Raw genomic sequence first — 22,151 nt, forward strand, 5'->3', positions numbered from 1 at the left:
TTACTGTAATGTTCCCAAGGATTGAAACCTCATGTACAATACCTTTGTCCTTGCCTTACCTTTGTGCAAACACAGGCTTGTGTCTGAGAACCAAGTGACACATCATTCATGACTCYTTCAGCAATGTCAAACATCTGTGGTTGATTACTGAAATGATTGGCCACAATTTACCAAACACTCTTTTCCTGAAAAAACAGGGGAAAGGAATGAATTTATGATCTTGCTTCTTTTAAGAGCTAATTTCTAAAGCTAGGATAAACTGCAGATTTCTCAACTGAGGCTGGCATGTTTTTGTTCCCTWAGTAATAATGACTTCTACTACCAATTAGTGATCCCAAAGCTTGGAATACCCTTGTCTAGGGTGCAGCTCTTCAGACCCCCCCAAATTTTGGGGGAGAATTAGTCCAGCTTTCGCCATACACTCAGTTGCTCTCCTGACAGAGCTCCACAGTAGCAGTGTGGTCTGTACAGTCTTTTAGCAAAATATTTTAAAGTTTCCCCTTTGTGCCTGTTGACAGCCACTGATAGTATGTTGTTGCCTTAGTTATTTGATGCTTTGCTTACTGGACTTTCATACATAATCACAGAGGTTTTTGTGTTCACTACTAGAGCAAATAGTAGAACAAAAGAATTTCTCATTTATCATGGACAAGTCATAACCTGAATTTTGTTTTTGTTGCCTATCTCCCTTTCTTATTGTTTTGTGCTGTTATTATATTTTTTGTCATGTGAGACGCCATAGAATGTGACATAGGGAAATCATGTCTTCAGCCTGAAGAAGGTACAGCCCTAGAATCTCTGAAGTGAGATGTTCCTGAGAAGACAGAAATGCAGATTTATCTGCAAGTGTTTGGCTCTAGTTGTTCAYGTTGAAGACAAGTAATTTCAAGCTGAAAGAGACACCACTGGGTTTAACAGGTGCCTGTCAAATTAAAGACAAATAGTTGTAACCTGCTTGATTAACTTAGSTAGGCAGTGTCAGAGAAGGATTGTTTCATCTTCTTATTAGTAGATTTAGCATGAACAGTGACTGAAGAGAAACAGGAGATAATGATTTTTAGYTAGGAAAGTAATGATAGGATAACAAATGGGTTATGCTGGGAAGAAATAATTTTATTCTGAAAACTGAAGAATGCTTTCAGAGCTACAGATCTGGATCCAACTTCTACTAGGAATGAATACCTTGATAGTATTGAAAAGGAATGTGATAATTATATGATTTGATGATTTGAAAGAAGATTAATTCAGGTAGTCTGAGTCCCCACATTTCATTAAACACATTCGCTCTAAATTAAAACACACAAAATGAGGAAAAAGCTGTATAAACTACTGCTTCTGAAGTTCATCATTAGGATAAAGTAATTATAACAATTATTATTGTTAACAGTCTTCCAGAAGAACTGATGGGTGGTTCTTATATTTTATAGAGTTTTGTGGGATGTTTCAGCAGGATTTTCATATCCTCTTGCAATACATAGAAGCTGTATTGAGCGTTACTATTGAGCTGTATTGGCATTACTAGTATTGGGCTGTTGAGAAATTGCATAAGGAAATCTTTCTCTTTGTTTTTATTATTCTGTCTTTTGTAGAAACTATACGAGTCATGCAGAAGTCAACACATGGTAACAGTTTTAGCACCAAAACTTTAAAAAAAAAGGTTGATTGAGAGATAATATTTCAAAATCAATTTCTCAGTGTAGTAGGGATTCAGGCTTTGTTCCTAATGTTTATTAGTACAAGATGACAATGTACAGTCTTCTCACGGGAAGTCATACAATGCTGAGATAATGCCTTCTGGAGCCTGAACCTCTCTTTTTCCACTCATTCATTTCTTCACTGATTCCACATCATTCCATAGTACTGAGTCAAATTCAACATCTTATTTTTTATCTTCGGGTTTGCTGAGATACATGAAAAGTTATCTGGTATAGGGTTATGGACTGTGCGTGCCTTTGGCAGGAAGGCTGGAAGGTTTTACATTAAAAATGAAGTTAATTTACAGCATTGAGAGGGTTTTCAGGACAGCCTAGGACTTGAAGTTAACCTGAAGGAACCTAGAGTGCTTAGACATCTTGGAGTCTTCTATCCCAAATTCAAGGTGCCTTTCTTTGTTTCCTAAACAATAATCTGATCATATTCAATACCTAAATTCTGAATTAATGAGAGCAGTAACAGAATCTCTGGGAGGTTCTGCCCTACCCACACAGTTGATATCTTGTAAAGAAGGTGGGGGAGGTGCTAGGAAGAATTTACTGAGCAAACTGCAAGTTAGAAAATGTAAGGTGCTAGCAAAAAATCACCAACTGCTCATTCCTAAATTATATACTTGTTAAAGGTATCAAATTCAGCTCATTTTGAAAAAAAAAGACACTTTTGAACATTACTTTGAGAATTAATTAGGAGAGAAAAAAGCATATGGCTTAATTCTTTATCCCTTGACTTTTTTCTTACATTTCTCTAAACCTTAACTTCACTGCAGTTTTTCTCAATCATATTTGCTGCTCTTAAGGGCAAGGGGTCCTGACTGCCTGTGTGTTTCTACAGACCCTGGAATATTAGAGCCCTCAGTCCTGCCTGGGAATGTTAGTCACCAATAATATATAGTACTAGAATATATATGTGCATTTATATTACAGTAAAAGCCAGTACACAGTGGGAATAATTATTCTCTGTAGATACTTTAAGGGAGAAAAATAAAGAACTTTTTAAAAAATCTAGCCTTAAAACTGGTGATGTAAACAGAAAGAGAATAACTACAAAATCTGCATTCGCACTGCAAAAACTAAAGCAGTGATTTTGTATGCTTCACAATTGCTGCCCCTAAGAACAAAATGTTAATGAGCTATAATTTATAAATTCACTCCCTTGTGATGGATCAGGCCCATTTTGCTTTTTGTCATGATTATAGCTATGTATTCAGTTTAAAAAATGGTTCTCTGTAAAACATGCAGTGTTCCATAGAAGTCCACAGAAKTAGGAATATTACCTCTCCAGTTTTCTCATGTTGCTGACAAAAAGACTGAATAATTGGTGCTTGGTTTTGGACTGTGATTTTTGTTGGGGTTTTTTTTGGTGAGTTTTTGAGTTTTTTGGAGGGTGGAGGGGACAGGTTTTGTTATTTCAGCTCCTAGTAGTTTTTCTTGAAAATCAATCCAAGTTTGTTCTTGGCAAGCGTAGGGTAAATTAAGCCTTCTGGAAAGGTTAAAATAATAGGTAATTGATTGTAGATCTTAATTTATTGTTTTGTTTTTTTGTTTTTTTTTTTTGTTTGTTTTGTTTTGTTTTGTATTTACCTCTAGATGAACTGCATAGAGAAAAATATAGAAAAAAAATAGTCTTCAAATGCTTTTCATGAGTACTGTAAAAATGAACAGATTGCAGTTTTTTGAGCCTTCCATTTCTTACAAATGCATCTTAGCAATACAAAATCAGTATGATCATACCTCATCTCTCAAAAAGCTTAGAAAAAACAAGTGCTGACAAAGGAACCTTGAAAAGTACAGGAGGAGCAAATTTCAGGGCTGTGCATCAGGGGCAGGGCGAGCTGGAGCTTTGAGTGGCTGCACAGCAGCTCTGCAGAGCGGCACCCGAAACTCCCAGTGGCCATAGATGGAGCTGAGCCAGCCACGTGCCCTGGCCCTGGGAATGGGCAACCACACCTTGGGTTGTCATAGCCAGGGCTAAGGTTAAGGAAGGTCCATGTTTTCTGCTTTTCTGGTGCATGAGAATCCACCCTGCTGGAGTCACCCCTGTGTGGTCATGTGGAAGGGAAGAGAATGTGGCCTATGTGGAGAGGTTAAAGAAATTGGGTTTATTAGAAGGGAAGAGTAGAGGGGGGGTATAATTGCAATCCTTCATCACCTAAAGTGAGATTGCAAAAAAAAAAAAAAAAGAGACAGACATTTCTCAGAGATGCTGAGAGAAGGATGAGCAGGAAAATTCCTATTGGATGCAAGAAAAATTTCACATGGAGGTTGGTTGGGAACAGTGGCAGATTTTCTGAAGACACTGTAAAATCTCTGTGGAGATTTTCAAAGTTTAACTGGAAGAGACCCTGAGCAACCTGACTGATCCTTGAAGTTACCCCTTCACAGCAGGAGGCTGGGTTGGGTGTTGGCTGGGTGACCCTTCTGACCTGAATTTTTCCGGTAATATGGCATTTTGGAATATAAGCAGTCACTACTGTGAAACTAACTAGTTCATAAGGGTATAAAAAACTGCATAATTTATTGTGTTTATTGGGAAATTTTACAGTTGACTGTTTCTGAACCTCTGCTGGTACTGATTGAWTGGAGCTTAATTTCAGTCTGTAATATAAACATACTGTCAGTAATATGAGCATACTGTATTCCTGTCAGTTCTTCCTTCTTATCTTTTCCGATGGCTGTGACCACAGCTTGCATTATACAAGGCTTTCAGTACTTTCATTCTTAGTATCTTGGGATTTTTCTTGTTAAATGTTTWCTTTGAAAATGTTTGTTTTTTTCTCATAAGACAGAAAATATGAAAAGATGCACCTTTTTCCCATTAAGAGGTAGAATTGCATTATATTCCAGAGATCCTATGGTCCTCTTTCAAGGAGCACGCTATGTTTTCTTTGCTAAAATGTTTATTTAGAAGAAGAAAGATGGAGTTTTTTCTTTGAAGTCATTCTGCAGCTGTTTTCCCGTAATGACACAGTATAGATTTTTTAATGGAGTATGCGGTATATGTTGAAAATAAAGCATCTTTGGTTTAATCTAAAAAATCTGTGAGTTTAACTGGAGCTGAGAGGAGCTAGTGTTCTCAGGAATGTCTCTAAAACTCAAGAGGTTTATAGATTGTTCAGAGCCATATAAATAATTTTAAAACAAATATAGTGAAGAAGAAAAGAAATTGGAAGTGGCAGCAGTGGCAAGATTAGCAGCAAAGCTCAGGAGGAACAGGCTGGAAGAAGAGCAGCCGGTGAGTAGCTGCTGGATGTAAATGAGCCAAGAGACTTTGTGAATGTGTGAAATGGGGTGTAACTGTTGTGCATCAGTAAGGGAAGAGGATGTGTGACAACATTCAACACAGGATACCTGACAAAACAACACTTGCATATATGCTGGCAAGTTACAGTCATGCTATCTAACATTCATACCTTCCCTTCCCCTACAGTCCCCTGCAGATCCTGTTCCAGCAGCAGCACTGACTCTTAGGAAAAGCCTCCAGAATTAATCCCTGMGACCATTAGTATTTTTTCTTCAGTTCTTTTTGTTGGGATGCTTTTGTCGTACTAYTCACAAGATTAAGCCAAAAAGCAGTTTTTTATCACATTAGAGATGCTTGATTTGGAATTTCCCATTTCCTTTCATTTGATAAAGAATGGTATCATTTGATACCAGCAGTAGCTAACATATGTGCCGTCAGACTTTGGTTTTCATTATTTTTGTCTCAGCACTCCTTCTTCTTGAATTCATCCTTTTTCTTACCTTACTGGTAGTTTTCCAAATATTTACCATTGACCCCCTCCAGATACCATTCTGAGAGGTACAGTCATACAGAAAACTGGATTTTCAAAGCAATAAGCAGATTGTGCTTATAGTAGCTTTCCTATGCCCGGTAATATGGAAACATACTGTGATAAATGTGAGCATTAGGACATGCAGATTATGTCTCATTATAATAACACATTAATAGACAGTTTATTTTCCATTTTGAAAAGATGGCAGAATAAAAGGCTTAAGCTCTGTTTCTGAACCATAAAGTTATTGCTCACTACCAACTAAAAATTGCTGAGAAAGCTCCTGGAAATGAAACGTTTGTTTTAGCAACAGATGACATAGATATTGCAGATATTTCTCATCTGCTTTGCCTTGAGCTTTCAGACTTGTCACAGTGGAATAACTGATCAGGTCGTTGTAAAACTGCCAGATTTCTCGTGCTGTAGTGCAAGTTGTGCTTTGCTATTGTCCTCTTTGTCACATTGTTCTTTCACAAGCTTCAGTGTTTGAGAGTGTTCTGGCTCCCGTATATGGGTGATTTGGGGTTGGCACCATCTTTTGTTTTGCTTTCTTATGTTTTGCAAAAATCATCTGGCAGAGAGAATGATTTGTCCATGATGATTTTAAGCTCTTGAACATGGTAATTTGTTGCTGCAGCTGTTCTTCTGTTATAACTGCATTGTCAAACCTGGTTTGGGTGTGCCTCTGCACATAGAGAGTGCAATTTGTTCTGAATAATTGAGGATACCTTGATGACAACAGCTGTTTATGGGGCCAGCTCCTATGCTTGACTGAGTGGCAGTAGGGACTGTTTTTTCCTTTGATGTAGACATCCCCAMGCTTAGTTTCCATAAATGTGATTGCATTTGCATTTTCTTTTGACTAGAACATAATGCTCAGACAGTATGGCAGTGTGCTCAAGTCGCTTGAAGTTTTAGGTAATTTAGGAAACTTCTTGTAGATAATTGTCATCTCAGAGAAAGTAGTGTCCTAAATTTGTGTGCCTTAATTGTTTTGTTCAGAAAATACTCGTTTCATGCCATGCTCGTGATCATAATTGTTCTTTATTAATCTGTTCTGATTTTTGAAATAAGTTCTTTATCTTTTCTTTCAGTATTAGAGGCTTTTTTTGATAGTGGAGGCAAGTGAAATAAAGGCAGTAGGATGGATAACAGTCCAAGAAAAAGAATAAATAAAAAAATAGATTCTAAGTAAAATTGTAAAAATCAGACACTGTTAGAAATTAATTCTAATTGAAAGAGACAAAAAAAAAGACTTTTTAGGGTTTTTTTTTTACCATTTCTTAGTTGTTTATTGTTTTAAAGAAAGAGAACATCGTTCAAGATCAGTTTTGAGCAGAGAAAARAAAGCAAATTGTTACTGTACACAGTTTATAGGCGGAGAGTATCTAAATTTATYAAGCTTTTTAGAGGTGAATTATTTTGAATCTGAACTGAACAAATGAGGTTGAACTTGATAAATGAGCTTGAACTTGTAGTACCTTTGTGAAATGCAGATGATAATGTCTTTAAAATAAATTACTCATGAATAAATCAAGATGTTGAAGTTGCAGAGGGTGAGAGATGGAATAATAGGGAAATTCTTTGACTAGGAAATTGTTTCTGAGACCTTTCTTTATAGTATATATAAAATGAATAGTGAATATCATGAATGAGAAATATTTTAAATGTCAGATACTGATAAGATTGGAGAAAAAACAGTTGATGGCAAAAATTATCATACTGAGAGGTACTGTGCTGGTTTAGAGCTAGTAAAAGGCAAATGCAGATTAAATTTAGATAAATGAAAAAGAATAGGATTGCAGACAATAACACAGAAGGTAGAAGAAATATCAAATGAGATAATTATGCAGGATATCAGCTTTGAAAGGAGAAGGGGTTGTAGATAATATCCTGTCTAATTAGAATACCTATGAAGAAGGTCACATGATCTAATTTCAGCCACCACAGGCTCCTTGTGTAGGTGGTGGAAAACAGTTGAATCCAAGTGGGAATCAGGGATTCTCTTAGAAAAGTGTCTGATGGTTGCCTCACCGAGTCTTTCAAATTGCTTTCTAGGGTGCCAGTCTCTGTTGATAACATACAGAAATTACCTCCTAAATTTTAATAACTAATATAATAATGCAGATACTTGTCTGGCCTTTCTCTCTGGACTTTTCTTAGTATGAGATTAAAGGCTGGAGTAAAACCAAATTCTTGTTGTATAGCTGTTTTAACTGCAAGAAAGCATTTCCAGTATAGTATTCCCCAGAGACAAGTGCTGTAGCTTAATTGTCACTTCAGCTGCTAGTAATTGATTTTCAGGTGTCTATTTTTTTCCACCATTTCTATCATAAAATAAAATTTTCAAAACCAGATAAACCCTGTAATCTTAGGGTCTGTTAGACCTCTGATGAGAAAGYTGGTGGCTCATAGACAAGGTTGGCAAATAAGGAGTAAGATGTAACTAAACTGGATTATGCCCATGAAAGGCTGGCCTGTAGGCAAAAAGATGAGATTTCATACTAGTAAAAGRAGAAGGATGCTGATCTTTTACCCAAGGAAATAATAAATAGGACCTGTACAATTCAAAGAATGTCCTTGATACCTACAAAACAGTAATCCTAGGGGAAAATAAAATTACATAAACAATAAATCAGGTAAGGTTTTTAAATTCTTAATTTGTTTCTCTATTTGTATAATTTACAGTAAAATACTTAAATGATTTCTTCACCAAATTTGGGTTCACAATTCTCATTGCAAGGGTCTCATATACCTCTGCTTGGCAGTATTCCAGCATGATTATAATATTGGTAAATTTTACATTTGAGAGAGAAATATGTGTAAAACTCAGTTGCCTAATAGGGATGCAGTAYGTTGTTATGTAATAGTCAACAAAACTATTATTATTTTTTTTTTTGTGACAATAGCAAAACCACTGCAGTTTTATCTTTCTAGCGTAAAGTGGGAATAAAAATGAAGAACAACACAGCTCAGTGGTGCTATTACATTTCAGCAGATKGAAATTTTCAAAATGCCACTTCTGCTTCTCTCCAAAGGAAAAAATAGTTGATTGTAGAGACAATAGCATGTTATATCTTTGGGGAAAATGGTTTGGAAAGATCTGAAAAGATCAGAGATGTGGCAGCATTGTTAGAACCATTGTGCAGASACTTAATTTGTATTGCTGAGAACTGTAGATGTTTTCATTTACTGGGAAGGGAACTGTAAATACGCAATATTGCTTTTTATGTTACTAACTTCAGTGAGTTACTGTTTAATTGGTATACAGAAAAATTTCTGCCAGTGAGTTTACAACCAAATGCTATAATGAAATGTCACTTCTTTTAAAAAAGTGTTACTTTCCCTTGGTTAGCTGAAGTACTAAATCCATTTCAGTAAATGAATCTATTGATTTTAGCTTAATGTGTTGTAATAAAAAATATTTGAGTATGTTCYCAGTGGTAGATTCATGAGATGCTGTGTTGGATTCTGGTACTGGCATTGATGTGAGATTTTTGTCTMTTTTTCAAGCATGAAGTAAGTGAAGTCAGCATTGTTTCACAGTAGAATTAATGACCTGGGTTCTGCTGGAAGACAATTGTCTCACTTAAAACTTTGCAGAAGTCATCCACAGACTCTCACTGGGTCACTCAAGACCTGGCAGTGCTGTGAGTGGGAGGGAGTGAGGCACAGCCAAACAGAGCTCTTGAACCCCTTGACCCAGCCCAGGACTCGGGGTTAATACTGACTGCAGTCTCACTGCCTGGAAGAGCTGCCCACTGCCTGCGTGTTACTGCTGCACACAAAGAAATAAAATGCSCCATTAGTGTCATACATTAACCTATCCAGGTGTAATTTAACAGTAATACACACAAGTGCAACCCATCTTCTGCTTCATTTCATTAGTGGGTCATGGTTAGCCATGCTTGATTGGTGATCACTGCAGGAGCACATTAACTATGTGTTGTAGTATTGCTTTGAAACCTTTGCGTGTAGAGTGTGGGGAAGAGGCTGGTCGGTAGTAGAAGCAATGTAAAGGAACATGCRAAAGCAGGATTAGAGACAAGAATGTTTTTGTTCTTTTAGAAAATAATGCAAGGTACAATTACTGCATTTACTACATCAGTGCATTCTGTTTCCACCTGTTACACTATGGATACCATTAATGCATAGAAAGGGGTTTTAGAATAAAATAACTTCAACAGAAGGAAGGCAGAGGATGTCTCTGATTAATTTAGAAGGACGTTTGTAGATCAGTGAGTCAGATTTTGGATTTACAATACTGAAGTTAATGCTAATGCAAACACTAAAGCAAACAGACCTTGAATTACTTAATTACTAATGTTTCATGTTGCTTGTTAATGTTTCATTCAGAACTTTAAGGAAAAATCTGTACTAGCTAATTACTAATTAGCAATTAGTGCTAGTACTTATAGCAGGAAACTACAAACCAAGGCTTTCTGTTTCAGTTCATGAATTTCCCCAGTGTGTGCACTCTTGCCTGACAAATAAACTGCCTTTTACCTTGGGCTTCTCAACTGYAGAATTATGTACATACAGCTGTTTTATCTAAAGCATGCTAATGGAATGAGTTTAACATATAAGAATACACCTGGAGATTATTGGACAACAGGTTTAGAGAGTTGCCATTGTTCTTACCTCGTTTTTCTTTCTCTTATCTCTATTCCTTTAGAGGAGAGCCTTTAAGGATTTATTTTTTGGAATTGTTAATGTCACTGTCTGTACTTAGAATGGTGTTATGATGTTATTTGAAATGCTATTACATTATGTGAAAAGCAAACCAAATGCTTTTAGCTATGTTTCTTAGGGTACTAAAGCTATTTCAGTCCTGAGCCTCAGGTAGGGGAGGATGGCAGCTCAAACACAAGTATAGGACTTGAGCAGAGCACCCAAATTAGGCTTAGAATTCTGGGTAATTTAAGAATTGGTCCATGCAGGGGTCTTTGCAGGCCACAGCTTTCTGACAAGGGCTTTCTTGGAGACATCATATGGTTAGAAAATTCAACTTGGCTTTGCTTGCTTCAGCTTGCTTGCCTTAGCAGTCTAAGTGGGTGAAGTAATTTTGTGAAATAAGAAYGAAGACTAAACGTAATAATTTTGTTATTGATTCCCCATATAATAAAGTGTATGGACAAAGCCATGAAAAGCATTCTCATGTACAGTGGGCTTTCCCAGGTTTCCTATCTTCAGGGCTTTGACAGCCCAGCTATCAAACCATTGTTTCCTGTTACCAGCACCACAAATCAAAGCTGCAATTCTCTTTAGCTGATAGCGAAACAAAAACTCAGATACAGTCCTTATCCGTTTGTCTGGAAACACTGCTGTTCAAAGTTCAGACCAAGAAATTTGTAGGTTTCTCAGACCTCATCTAGCAAAATCCATTTTATTCTCTGGAGCCAATTGTGATTCTTCCAAGTCAGTGAATATTGTCCATTCCTCTGCCTCTGATGACTGCAGTCTATGTTGCCCCACCCCACATCCATTACCGTGGTGTCCTGGGAAATCTGGTTTTCTAACTCCGCGGACTCATAAATAACAAGAAATGGAAAGGAAGGAGGGGCTTGCAATGAAAGGTAAAGTAGTTACAATCCCTCTATAGCTTTATTTATTGACAAATTTGTGCCATTGATAGATTAGCTCTTGCTTACCTTTCTTTCAGCAGACTGACCTCATCAGCTGGCAGGCACCATGAAACCATTTGCAGCTACTGAGCCACGATTAACTTCTTTGTCGAGCCCCTTGCATTCTGTAGCCCTGCAATGATCYAGAAGACCCGTGTGCTTAGATTTTAGATTATAGGTCAGATTATACTTCACTTCTTTAATTGCTTTTGAAGAAGGAGGAAAAAGCTTTCTGTGTCTTAAGCCTCAAAGCCAGTTAGGCTTTGAAGTTTAAAGGAAACCATTCAAGAAAGGGGAGGGAGTTCATGCCAGCTCAGTGTTATAAAGGCAATTGAGAAGTGGGTKAGGGCAGTTGACTTTCACTACAGCACTTCCTTTGATCAAAGCTAATTTTTGAAAGTCTGCGTTAAGTCAGCAGCTATTAATCTTTTTGTTGTGGTGTATTATCAGTAATGGGAAAAAAAGATTATTTTCCTTCTAATTGAAATCTTAGAAGGATGAAAAATCCCTAACATGACTTTTGCAGCTTTTTTCCCAACACATCATTGCTTTATTATTTTGATATCATAGCCCTGCTGAGATGATTTTTGTTGTTGTTGTTATTTTTGTTTGGCTTGTCTTGGATTTGTGTTTTATATTATTGCTGTGTTTCATCAAGGCATTTATCAGTTCCCTCATTCAATGGCTCTAACAGGCACCTAAAACTCATCTATTAAAACTCATTATCTACAAAAAYGAAGGCTGAATCAGAGAGGGTTTAGAAGTCCTACCTCAGCAATGAGGTGTAAGAATGCCCCCTCAAAATGGCAGGATTTAAAAAATCGTTATGGTTTAACTTTTTTTTTTTGCCATGTATTAGAAAAATAAGTTTGTGCTTTATTATTGTTGTGGTTTAAGTCCATCCAGCAGCCAAGCCCCACCCAGCCATTCACTCACTGCCCCAGCAGCAGAACCTGGGAGAAAAATGGGAGAGTGAAGGTGGAAAACTCATGGGTTGAGCTAGAGGCAGTTTCACAGGGAAAGTCATGCACACAAGCAAAGCAAGGAATGAATTCACTGCTTCCCATGGGCAGGTGGGTGTTCAGCCATCCCCAGGAGAGCAGGGCCCCATCACAGGTAACAAATACCATCACTCCAGGTGTCCGTCCCCCTTCCTCCTGCTTCTCTCCACTTTATGCACTGAGCATGATCCCATATAGTCTGGAATGTCCCTTTGGTCAGTTGGGGTCACCTGTCCTGGCTGTGTCTCCTCTCAGCCTCCTCCCCAACATGGCAGCACGAAAATCAGAAAAGGCCTTGGCTCTGTGTGAGCYCTGCTCAGCAATAACAGAAACATCTCTGTATTATCAACCSTGTGTTCAGCACAAATCCAAAGCACAGCCCCATGTCAGCCACTGAGAARAAAATTAACTCTATCCCAGCCAAAACCAGCACAAATATATAATACAAATACAGCACCTGAAAACTTTGTTTAAAAGTAAGATGTTATTCTGCTGTAAGAGACTTGTGTGATTTCAAGATCTGACATTCTACTAAARAAACTATTACACATACTGTGTAAAAGCCATGATGAGTAAGACTGAGCTCTCCTCTCTGGCTCAACCCTTGCCTGATGACAAACTATTCAGTCTAGTGGAGTAGATGGGGATCATTTCTATTTCCTTCAAGTGCTGTAATATCTCTGCATATTCTAGTGTCAGATTTGTGAGTAACTAGGAATTGCCTCTGAAATTTATGTAGAAAAAAAASACTACTATTTTTTGTAAATATGTTCTAGGCAAAAACTGAAACTCATGTTAAATATAGGAGAATAAAAGCAAGTTTGCTTATTTTGGTCTTCATTTATCTGCACATTCTCTCTGTACAATCTCAACATTTTCAAGTATGAATAGGATTTCTGGATGTTGAAAACATTTATAAATTTATAATCTTCCTCTCTACCCTCATTTTTCTAATAATGCTTGCATAGCATGTTTAATAATTTACATATCACTTAGATACCAGTATTTGATAGTCAGTATGCCAAATCTCAATCTTCAGCCTCCAATGTTATTGTCCTTTGTTTGACTCCTATAGTGCAAAATACAAAGTAAAATTTTGATTATATCTTTCTTAATGTTGTTTTTCAGCAATGTTCTGAGGCAAAGAAATTTGAACCATGGGGGAAGCAGATCTGCTAAGAAACCGGTTTGGGCTTTGTTAGGCAGTGAAGTAGACATATGAATATATTACATATGATTATCATAAAATTATGGCCTGGAAATTGAACAGTCATGCTGCTGCATTTTAGACAGTACATTTAGAATAAGCTGTAATAAGGTAAACACTTTGAATGGATATAAGAAGAGGCATTACTTGTGATCACAAATGTAAGTTCAGTTCATGCTTTTGAAGCTCAATTTAACACAGCAAACAAATTTCCTTATAGTGTTGACACAGTTGTTTTYAGTGGTGAATTTTGATTCATGGGGAAAAAAAAAACTTTAAGCATATCAAAGTGGTTGTTTGGGATCTAAATGGAAGAAAAGAATATGATTCTTAATAGCTGTAATTTGAAAGCTGTGTGTTGTGAGTAAAAGTGGGTTTAAAAGACTTTGCTTGCAATTATTTAATACTTAAGATTCGAGTTGGAATTTCTCTTCATTTGTTCTGATATGATTTGGCATCTTTTTGAAGGAGTGCAGACCCACAGTTTCTAAGAGTGTTTCAGAAGCCAGATAAGCATTGAMTAGATTTAGGTTTAGGGCCCAATTCTGATAACACTAGCGTGGGCTAACCTTCTGAAGCTGCTCCAAGGCAGCAGAGTTACAAGGAGCAGTTACAAGGTTACTTAACTTACAAGGATAAGAGTTTGTAGAGCTGGGTCCCACATGAATAGCCACCAGGTAGTGTCTGAACTGGTAAAAATAGTTTTTCCTTCCATAGAAAGGCTGCTGGGAGGCTCTGATAGCCCAGCCCTGTGGAGTCTCCCTCTAACCCATCCCCAGCGGTGTGACAGCAAGTGACAGAATCCCTTGTGTTGTGGAAGAAGTACAAGTAGAACACAATTAATTTAGACTCCTACAGTAGCAAGAGCTTAGGTACAGAGAACAGATGTAAAACAATCATATGAGAAAGTACACTCTAAAATCTATGTGTGAGAAGCACAAACATTTGTCAGGAAATCCATCCTATTCGAGGTGAATTCTAGCATGTGGAAGGCAGCAAATGTCAGAAAAACTCCTCATCCTTTTCTGACACAATCATCTAGGTTATTTTTCATTTATTTTGAGGTATAGGAATAGTGTTGCCAAAGGTTATAAAATGGTGATAGCATTGCTTTGTCTCTGGAAGAGTTGTTTGGGTTTCTACTCATAAATTATTAAGTAGATCTCAGCTGCCCTGTGTCATAAGATTTCTTGGTAGCATGAGTGTAAGTACCYGAGGAGTAATTAAAATCAGGTTTAGAGAACCTAATGGGGGGTAAATGCTTTCCCTGTGGTGTGACCACAAACTATCGTTTTTTTTGCCATTTGCAAACTGAGAGTAATAAACCTTAAAAAATTCATAATTTATGAATGAGCTAAGTGGTGTTTTCAAACTATATTCTTTACTAGTAATGTATAACTCTTGTCTCCTGGATCTTTGTGTCTCATTATGCAGCACTCTCTGTTTGAGGCTGGCTCCCCTTTGCAGAAGAAATCTGAGTGAATAAAGCACAAATGAGGGTTAAGATTGGCTTTCACATGGCTAGCTCATTGCAAGTAGAGGCACAGTCCTCAAATGTGTCGGGCTGTGAGTGAAATATTTTCTCACAGAATCACTTCTGTATTATTATTTCAGCTCCTTATTTTTTGTCAGATTGCACTGTATATCCTTGTTCTCTTTTCCCCTGTACAGTTGCTTACATTTCTGATGGGGTGGCTTTTTCTTCAGAAATCTCCTGTGAATTCCTTGTCCTTCACTGAAAGGATTTTTTTTAAWATTTGTTTTTTGCATAACCGCTGAACAGTTCTGTGGTTTGCTGTGGCATTTTACTACTATGCTTGCATCTGCCTGTTTTTCTTTGGAACTTAAACACTCAAGTTTCAGTACTGACTCTGAGGATTATTATTAGCACAATTATTTATGATGTACCAAATCCAAGGTGGCTATCTTTGGCCTCTGTGAAGTTATCCCAGGTGCTTGCAGARAAGCATTGTTTTTACCTACAAATTTATGAGCTGTAGAGCAGGTGAAGCTCTGTTTGCACCAAACACACATCCTCTCTCAGTAAGGTCACACTGACAACTTGCTTTGAGAGCTCTGTTGCTGCTCTCTTTACTGCCTGGGTGTTTTTGCAGTTCCCCCAAGAGTTTCTTCCTCTTTCATCAGCAGAGTGAGGGTCAGAATTATATGAGCTGCTTTTTTAATAAGACTTTCTTTTAGAACTCACCACAGCAGAGCTATGCCAAGTTCACAAATCCTCAGCACAGAATTCTTCCATTTCTCAGTTTTTACAGGAGGTGTACAGAGAGATCTTTTTCTCTTTAATCCATCAGCCGTGATGATTAGAGTGCCTGGGCGAGGGATATCGATTTAGGACGACAATAGTTTATTACTTTGTTTCATTTAACTGTTCAAGACGTGTGTGGACACCCAAGTCTCTGCTTCACARTCTTGATGATGATGAAAAGAAAATAGGATTTTTTAAAGCTTTAAAATTCCCTCAGGGGTTAGGTAAAGATAGCAATGTCTAGCAGGAAGGCCACCTCCTCTTTGAGTAATGTAGATGTCTGACTTACAATGCCCAAAAATGTTCAAAGAGTTTATTGGTTTGCTGTGGCAAATTGCTCTGCCATTGAGTAAAATGAGAAGTATAAAAGTATGAAAAAAAATCTGGAAGAGCAAAACATTTGTGCAAACATATTTATATTTTCACATCTTGATCTGAGCAGTTACCAGTTACCTGCTTTGTCATAGATACCGGTATTSCTCTGAGAGCCACAAACAAAGCTCAGGAAAGCATCAGTTTCTTACAGATAGTTCAAATGGTTTGGCAAGGTCAGGTACACAGGAATCCTTCCAGGATACATTAAGAAACCTATTTTCAGCAGGCACTGAAAGTCATTAAACTTGTAATACCACTGATAAGAGGGAAGGCTTTTTATTTCTGATATTTCCAKTTCTCAGTTGTCAGGAAAACCCCAGGACTCCAACCCATTCTGTGGATCAGAAAACAGTATCCATATTTTAAATTATTACATGTAAGAATTAGAGATTCTTTGAGAAAATATTATATGTTGAAGACTAAATCATGAACTGAGAGAGCTAGACACTGGAAGTCAAAAACAAACAAAAAAATCCACATTTTAGAAAAGCTTCCTTCTTATAATTTTGAAACATGATTTTTCTTTTTGGCTTTTCCCATGAATTTCCAATGCTTGGTGTTAGCATTGTGGTTTAATTAGGCATGAACAAAAGTGCTAAAATTTTTATGTTCCTTAATATTCCTTAATATTCCTTTCCAGGAATGGCACTTCAAAATTGGAGCATTTCCATTTCCTATGTACATAAGAAGCAGCATAGCTACACTTAGAAGGGTTTATTAATGTTAAATAACCATATCAGCTGCATTGTATTTACCCAAGCTGATAACCATTTGTTGGGTRTTATGTTCCATAAAAGGAAACACAATCAATATGTTTAGTTTAGCAAGAAATCTATGGTCTTGATGAAATAATCTCTTGAATCATATAAAGACATAGACATTAAGCTGCATGACAAAATCTGTTTGAGCTTGAGCAAAAATGCAAGGCAGATTAACTGATTAACTTTTTCCAGCAGACAGTATTCATATTTGTGGTACAGTGTACATGAGTTATGTGAACAGCCATTTAATAACCATCTTTTAAATTTTTTATTCTTTGAGAAGTTTGACTGTGAAAATAATGAGATACTCTATGTGAATGGGAAAAAAGTTCTCTAAAAGCATCTGAACAAATGGTCTAAGAATTAGGAAGAAGCACTGAGTGAACAGCTCAGTTCAGGATCTGTGTTAGGCACTGCACTGTGGCCTGTAGGTGCTGGGGGCTCTCATAACTGCGACTGTCTTGGACGTTCTTACTCAAGTCATTAGAATTTCTTACATTCATGACTTTGCCAGTCATCATGTGTAAGAGTCCTTTCTCAGGATCCCTGTTTCTCACACCTTGTTTCCTCTGAATTACCTTGGTCTGACACAAATGCCCTTGGAGTTAATCATCTTTAAATATTGGGTCTTCGAAAAGATCTTGCTTTGAGTTTGGCTTCTTTTTCTATCTTCAGAAGCTGTTTTATTTTGTTACCACTGCTTCTTTATTTTTTCTGTCTCTGTCCTATTCCTTCAGGAATTCTTGACCCCTCTTTGTTTCCTCAAATTCTCATAATTCTTTTTGTTCCCTGACTGTTGTCATTGATCTTCAGATGTTGCCCTACTGCTGTGGAGTCATAGTACCAGTGGGCAGCTTAATCCTCCCTCTCATCTTGGACATTCTACATCTCTAGAAAAGYTTGGAAATAAAGTCTATAGTACTTTGCAGTTGTGGGCAGTCACAGCATTGGAGACTAATGCAGAAATCAGATTTGAGATGCACTGTTTTGCTGGAGAGGTTTTGTTTCCTATACTGTTATTTGTGGTTGAATATATCCCAATGCCCTCGGGAGGAGTTTGCAAATGCCGCGGCTTTGGACAGTTCTTAAAAAAATGTGATTTTGGCAGGGTGGCCTCCTAAGGGAAGCATGGGACCCCAGTTTTCCTGCTGTAGGAGACTGGGAAGCCACCWAAAGTTTTCTCCTTCATGACCACACAGCTGATCATTTATTTTGGGATGTGCTTCTTTCACCTGTTTCTTTGCTTTGGCTGTGAGAATGTGTCCTAATAGAGAAAATGTAGTTACGATATCAGTGAGAGGAAGAATTACTTTATGGGCTTTATGTAGCAGCTCTAAACTTTTCYCCCTCCAGGCACTGGAACCTATGTTTAAAAAAATGAAAACAAACAGTTTGTGTACTTGAGCATATAAAAAAGAAATGCCTTCATGGCACATACTAGCTATAAAAAGAAAAGGCAGATTCTTTTTAGAAAATAGAAACCCATTACAYTTAGAATCCATCTTGCCTTTATGTTATGGTTCCTTTTATTTTTTAATTCTGTGTTTGGAAATAACTCTGTTTTTTAATTTTGTAAGATTTCAACTCTTGCTCATTTGTTCTCTTATGGAAGTTAACATTTTCTGCATCTACTATTATGATCTTTTCATCTGAGACCTTAGAAATAGGCTGATGATTAGGCACGTGGAATCAGAACAGAAATAGGTGAACTGAAGAATGTTTTTCTTTCTRTGAGTGTTTGGTAATAGGGGGGAAAGTGCAGCAAAAAGGCATTTAAAGAGAGAAAGGATTTGAGATGAAGAGTGCTCTAAGATTTTGCTTACAAACATCACTTTCTTTAAAGGGGATCATTTACTAAGCTGAAATAATTTCAATTGCTTTGAAAAAAACATGCATATGGAAACATAAGGCTTCTTTCAGCCAAGTCTCCCTTTATCTAAAAGCTTATCTCCTTTTGCCTTTTTAAAGAACTTGAAAATGGGGAAAGTAGATGCATTTGTAATGTTTAAGCTTGTCCATTGTAGACATGCTTTCTGAAATATGAACTTACTTACTTTAAAATCTAAATTTTCATTGTTAGTGCCTCATGTAGAGTAGGAGCTTGCCCAGGAATTAATTTCTCTTTTAAGATTAAGGGTGATGAGACTGATGTTTGAGTGGAATAATAGACCAATGTGATTGTCAGGTACACTGTGGAGAGACATAGAAAAGCATTGGCTGCTGGTAGTCAGCAGAGATAGTGAAGGCATCTTCATGGGACTAGAGCTAACTACATTCAATTTAAATGGTTTCTTCTCTTTTTCACCTGGATGTGTTGGGTTTTTTTTTTTTTCATTTTGCTCTAAATTAGCATAAAATATGGCTGCATATTGTTCCTCATCTCAAAACAATTCCATTATTCAGCCAGGCAAGAGAATTTGAAATGGATTAGATATTTTATATTTTTTTAAAATGTATTTTGAATTTCTTTCAGAACATAGGGGGTAGAAGGAGACTGAAAAAATTATATTTCCTAAACCTTAACTCTCTTCATTCTTAGGAAAAGAAATAAGCTTACCCCACTGAAGTTGTTCTTGGTGAATGACCTAGATAATGATGGCAGGGGGAAGCCTTACTCAGCAGGGTAATCTGCAATCTGACATTTTTAGGCAATGGTCTTGTATTAAATCAGTCTGATTTGATAATGAACTATTGCTGAAATGGGGATGCAGCTCAAGYACATTTTTTTCAATCACACCTTGCAGACCAACAGTAATGTAGTGAATCAGCTTCCAAAAGGATGCTCCTCTGTGTTGTTGGAAATTATTTCTGTTGGGTAAATAGGCTGTTTCCTGATAATTAGATCAGGTGCAAGCAGGAACAGTGAACATTGCTGCTGATGAATAATTTCCTTCCTCTTGAAAAGGAAGTAGTGTACAGGTTGGTGTTTGTCCTTGCCCAGGATGCAGTTGTTGCCCAGATCAGTGCTACTGTTCTGATGCACACCACCTCTGACAGTCCTGTGTCCAAGAATTGATCCTTTGGGATTCTAATTCTGCCTGGCTGTCCAAAATAGGCTAAGGAATAAATGTTTAATTAAGGCAGGCTCCATGGAGTCCTTAGTGTGGTGGGAGTTTCTGTCTTGAAAACACTGAATGCTGGTTCAAGGCTTTTTATGAACAGTATGGCAGAAGCACTGGCAATGTACCAACACTGAGGATAAGCATTTTGCTAGAGAACTGCCATCATTCCTAATTCACCTGTGAAGCACTAGAAGCTAGAAGAAGTACCTCTCAGGAAGAGAAGTGGTGGTGCTCAAATACTGGTGATGGTGCTCATTCAAATGCTGCTATGGACTGTAATGCTTAAGGGGGAGAAGGAGGGATGATCTYCATACCACAAAGGGAGAATCAAGAAGACACTGCTGAGCAGCTCAGAATGAATTCCCAAAGGGAAGGAATTTGTGGACAGTTACATTTGATGGTTTCCCTGTTCTAGTGTGAAACTGAAATACCAGAAAGTAGCATGTGCATAATAGGTAGATGTAAAGTGTGAATTATGGATACAAGAATCACATGGCCTTGTTCAGTCCTTTGTGTAAACAATACCCATTTAGAAATCTACTAAGATGCAATAGTGGAAGAGTGCTTTTAATGCTGGAAGTGTGTTTTGCTCAGAGTACTTGTAGTTTTAATCAAATGCCCAGCAGTTTCTAAAAGGTACTTTTATATTAGAATAAGTATCTTTATAAGACTGAGGTCACTTAACAAAGTACAGGGAAGAGTAGGTGCTATATTTCTTCCTTTGTAAAGTAATTACTACAACTTGCAGTTGTTAAAKGCTGTGATCACCAGTTTTCTAATGGGAAAATTCATTTAAGTCAATGCTTTGGCAGGTGTTCATATTTTGTGGAAAGATCCATCTTCCAGACTGCTAATGAATGGCCAAGCAAGTCTCTCGATAGTTAATAATATTGCTTAATTGCTATTGTCAGATAAAGCTGCCATCTAATTTATTGCCATTCTCAGCATCTGAACACTRGAAGAATGGTAAGCCACGAGAAAGCCTTAGGAGGTGGGTGGTTAGTTGAAGTCATTGCCTGCAGTTTTATACATTTCTTTCTSTAGCAGGTGATCTTTCTAACATTTCCCTTCTTTGGCAGAAAATCAGACATGTGGCCATACCTCCTGCTGCCCCCACTTCCACTGGGCAGCTGTTTTCAAAATGATGTATCTTYCCAAAGGCACTTCACAGCCAGGAGTTTCTTCCTGGGTTTATGCATCCATGGTGCACTGGAAAAGGATGTTGTGTTTTCCTGCATACACCTAATGAAACATAATGCATCCACAAACGTGTCAGTCAAACCTCTGGACTGCTGGTGGCTTTTCAGTGGGGGTGAAATGCTGAAATGCAATGCTGTGCAGAGCATTCTGCAAAGGAAAAGATTGCTGGTCTGAGCAATCTGATCATCAACAGAAGACACAAAACGTCACTTAAGGAGTAAATGATTTGAGGAAAAAACTTTGCAGGTTCTGGAATGGGTAAAAACTAGCATGTGACATAAAAACCCAACTCAATTTTTTTTTAAGTCCTACAGCAGGGCAGGGCTCAATTGGAAGCGAGTTTAACAGGTTCCATGTTTGCTTGACAAGTAAAATCTCAGGGTTCCTGTCCAGGAGTGAACACAAGTATTCAGGGTAAATATCAAGAATGTTAGGAGTGAAATCCTGTACTATGCAGCATAGAAGGACTTGATTCATATTCAGGACCATTTCATCAATTAATTATCTTTTTCTGGGAATTAATGGAAAAGGGGTTCATGGGGTTTTCCACTGTGTGTGCTATTAGACTGTCTGGAGACAGCTATGGCCTTTTTCAAACCTGCATCTCTGTGACAGTAGTAAATTCCCGTGTCACTATTCAGGACCAAGTAGACAACAGASGTGAAAAATTATGCAAATGAATTGCAGTAACCACCTCCTTTTTATGAGAGTGCTTATGCATAAGATCCTGAATCTAAAGTGTTATATTACCTTGTACAGCTTTTTATTGGTAAACTATGGCAACTAAACGCAGCTAGCAGTTAAATACAGCTTTATACTGCTGAAGAGGCCCTTTGGAACAAAGTGGAGTATATGGGTAAAATGGTTAAAGCGTTAGATAAGGCTCTCAGGTTTCCATGGTTACTTGAAAATTTTGCATTGTATCATTGATTAGGATGCATAGGATGAAGTAGCCAAAACAACTATGAAGTCCAATGCATATAAACTACATTTCCAAACCACACAGCGTTGCCAAACAGAAAGACAAATAGCTCAGGATATTGGCTGCTGACAAATCTATGAATCGATAAAGAGAGGCCTGAAGGAGATTCAGAATATGTCATTTGAAAACCTGCATTATTTTCAAGTTACAATCTTAATTTTTAAAGACAAATGAAGAAAAAAAAAAAA

The 22,151-nt window shown here is 37.4% G+C and overlaps 1 protein-coding gene across 1 annotated transcript in view; it reads left to right on the plus strand.

The window, feature by feature from the left end:
* The window catches only part of RNGTT (RNA guanylyltransferase and 5'-phosphatase), a 168,717-nt gene that overhangs the window by 139,969 nt on the left and 6,597 nt on the right, over positions 1-22,151 (plus strand). The window lies entirely within an intron of this gene.

Source organism: Malurus melanocephalus, unplaced genomic scaffold, assembly GCF_030028575.1.
Source record: "Malurus melanocephalus ecotype Western Australia unplaced genomic scaffold, MMel_1.1 scaffold_555, whole genome shotgun sequence".
NCBI lineage: Eukaryota > Metazoa > Chordata > Aves > Passeriformes > Maluridae > Malurus > Malurus melanocephalus.